This window comes from Dermacentor silvarum, chromosome 6 (assembly GCF_013339745.2).
Source record: "Dermacentor silvarum isolate Dsil-2018 chromosome 6, BIME_Dsil_1.4, whole genome shotgun sequence".
NCBI lineage: Eukaryota > Metazoa > Arthropoda > Arachnida > Ixodida > Ixodidae > Dermacentor > Dermacentor silvarum.
Window position 1 is genome coordinate 159755416 of NC_051159.1, and position 3540 is coordinate 159758955.

The following is a 3540-nucleotide window of genomic DNA, read 5'->3' on the forward strand; positions in this document are numbered from 1 at the left end:
CAAGATCAGCAAGGAGGAGTGGGATTCGATTCTGCGTAGCCCCGCTCTAGACAAGTCCGGCGTGCCCGCGACCGGGCCGGACCAGTGGGCTAGACCTGCCGGTCCCGATGTGAGACTAGCCTGGTGCGCGAGCGAGTTCGTGTCCTCGCCGGGCCTCCAATTAAGTTATTTAACTCACTCACTCACTCACTCACTCACTCACTCACTCACTCACTCACTCACTCACTCACTCACTCACTCACTCACTCACTCACTCACTCACTCACTCAGAGTACGCGATCTTTTCCGGTGGAGGCAACTGGTCAATAAACCCACACATGCTACCTGAAGGCATCAATGTTGCCGGATTCGAGACCCTCGTTAAGTAATGTCCGAGACGAAAGGGCACCGAGGGGCCCGATTTTGAGTAATCGTATTATAAGAAGCTTACAAACAACGACAACAAGGTCAACATAGGGGAAATAATGTATATATATATATATATATATTATATATATGTCTGTGTGTGTGTTATTTCCCCTATTTTGACCTTGGTGTATATATATATATATATATATATATATACATTATTTCCCCTATGTTGGCCTTCAGGTAGCATGTGTGGGTTTATTGAACACACACATATATAGTTATTTTGCCAGATAGCCTACCAAATCCTCCGGGAAAGATAGAAGATGGGTACATGATTTCACTCTATTTCCATCACTCTCCATCATTTCACTCATTATTTTTCCTCCTGCATTAAAAGTTGAAAATTCAAATATTTCCTCCTATTTCTCCCCCGCCCATCAAGAAATATAAACTTGCCCTCAAATTTGGCAGTCCCCATTGCCATATATTTCCCATTCCCAGTTCCATTTCTGTACCAGGGGTTCTTTATTTTGCTTATTATTTCTTACCTTTGAATTTTGAATCTTCCTGTTCTCGTAATGCGCACTGATCTCCACAATTAGAGGATGTCAATGACCATGCCACCCAATTCTAAGTTTACTGCTGATAGGAGATAGGATAGGGTTCTAGCCACGGGGACGTGTTTGATGCCGTTTGTGGTTACATACAATCTACTAAACGAATAAGCTTTTGAATGTTCTTTTTTGTTGTTTTGTTCTTGTGCGTTTTCTTTGTGTGTGTGTGTTTTTTAATTGCTTATCTTATACGTCAAAACATTAGGCAAAAGTTTAAGCACACAATTCTTGGCACATAATCCTCCAGTGTGGGTATGAGCCATATTATGAGGCCATTATCATCATCAGCAGCAGCAGCAGCAGCAGCAGCAGCAGTAGCAGCAGCTTCAGCATCGTGGGTATGTGTCATACGTTGAAGACGACGACAGCAAAATCATCTCGCGGCCAGCGCGTTAGCGCCTCGACTCCGAGGGCTCGACCGGCAAGTACAATCCCACTCATTTCATACAATCTAGTTTGTACGCAGCAGCCTCAATTATGCCCTCTGTCACGGTCACGGTAAAGCACAGATAAAGGTAAAGCACTGCAACGGTTCAAATATGGCTGCAGTAAGTTAGGAGGCGGAGGCTTAAGTAGGCTTCGTTGTAGCCTAGCGTCACGGTCACGGTAAAGCACAGATAAAGGTAAAGCACTGCAACGGTTCAAATATGGCTGCAGTAAGTTAAGAGGCGGAGGCTTAAGTAGGCTTCGTTGTAGCCTGGCGTATTGAATCCCCATGACAGAGCACGAAATGACTCTGAAGGGAAGCATAAACCGCTTTTAATGTCACAGATTGCTGCTATGTACCACTGAAGCGTCAGTTATACGCAGTAGCAAAAAACTTCTGTAGTATACGCATGTACAACTGTGTGTGGGCAACGCTTTATGCGCTCATTCTTGGCCAGTCAAAATGGCCACTGTGACACAAAAGGTATGAACCCTTAATGTATTAACATACTTGTCGTGTTATTTGCATACACCTCATTTGCATCCAACTCCAATAAGCATTGTTCCCTCGCCAAGTAACGTTATTGCGTTCGTCCTCGTGACGTAGACAGCTAACAGCTTTAGTCAACCGGACTGTTCCGGTCAACCGCTATTGCTGCTACATTGCTAACTCAAACAAGTTTCGTGTAGTACTCGAACATTGTGCTTGATCTGCGTATTATTGCGATAGCAATTGTATGGAGACTCCAGGCGAATTTCTGCCGTCGCCATCGTCGTTGCCGACACCGTCGCCGTCGCCGTGAAGTTCATTATAAAGTCCAAGAGCGATAAAATCGTCACCGCGTGCCATATGCTGTGTGTGCGAGTGAAAGCGTGCGAGGGTAAGCCGGCGATCACAGTTCAATCTCGCGCACGCAAGGAAGGGAAGCGTTTTACGGCGCGCGCCCCGGCCTGGTCGGCTGTATCTTGTAAGCCATCTGCGACGGGGACAGAGTGCGCCTTGCGCTCTGTTTTGTTCGGCTTAGTTCGCGTCGATGCAAGCGGCAGCATGAAGATCAATTCGCTGGCTGCTGCCGCCGCGCTTACTCACTCCAGCGTTTGAGAGCGAATTTCCGCGGTCATCAAATGAGATGCGTTCATGTTTGCTTGTGCGTGTGTCACACTATGCTTGTTAATTTAGTTAATATGCCTATGTTTACAAGATAAGGCCGATAGAACTACTATCCTTACTTCGTGTAGCTGTCCACTAATCTGCTATCGCAATCGATGCTTCTTCTTTCTGGTGAAACTGTGAAACTTTTTTTTTTACTGCAATCGCACTTATATGGAGGCTACAAAGGTCTTAGCGCGGTTGACGTTAGGAGCGTCACCGTGCTTCTCTCCCATCGTCGGCGAACGCGCCGCTCGCACGTGAGATGTGAGAGGGTCTTCAGAAATGTTGAGTTTGGCTGTAAAAATGACAAAGCTAAGTGGACAGCACTTCAACGCTCCGCTCAATCGGCTCGATGGTGGAAACAGGCCCGTAAATTTAATGAACAGTAAACGTCCTGCTAGCGTTACATAAAATTTCACTGGATGCAGACCACGTGTAGACTAATGCCGACGGTTTCACATCCCGTGCTACATTCAGAAGCGATGCCTGTAACACTATGGGCGGTGCTTTTAATCACGCGAACGTGTCGAGGTTTGTAAGGCGCCTGCTGGCTGCCAGGATGCAGTTCCTTCTGCACAACAAGAGTTGGCTTGCGTCCTGCATTGCGCCGAGTCCTATGAATTCTAGAGTAACTCTAAATTTTGCCATTGCTGTCAATGCTTCGCCCATAGTGCGAAACTGCCAAATTTCGGTAATTGTTCCAGCATGTGCGGAGAAGTGATCATGTGCCGAAAAAAAAGATAAATCTGTTCAAAAACGATTGATGAACGCGTGATTGACTTTTTAAGAAAGGCAGGATTTCCTCCCCATTTATGCTTAGCTGCAAATTAGCTATCGTGTTGTTTACCTTGGTCTCCGGCCTTTCTATTGTGCTATTTTATCTTTGACAATGCTGCACACACTGGCCTTTATTTGCTCACTTATGTTATTTAGAGCACTTCGCTATGACGCATGAAAGCTGTATTTAATTCCAGTCACCAATTCGTTCAAACAGCT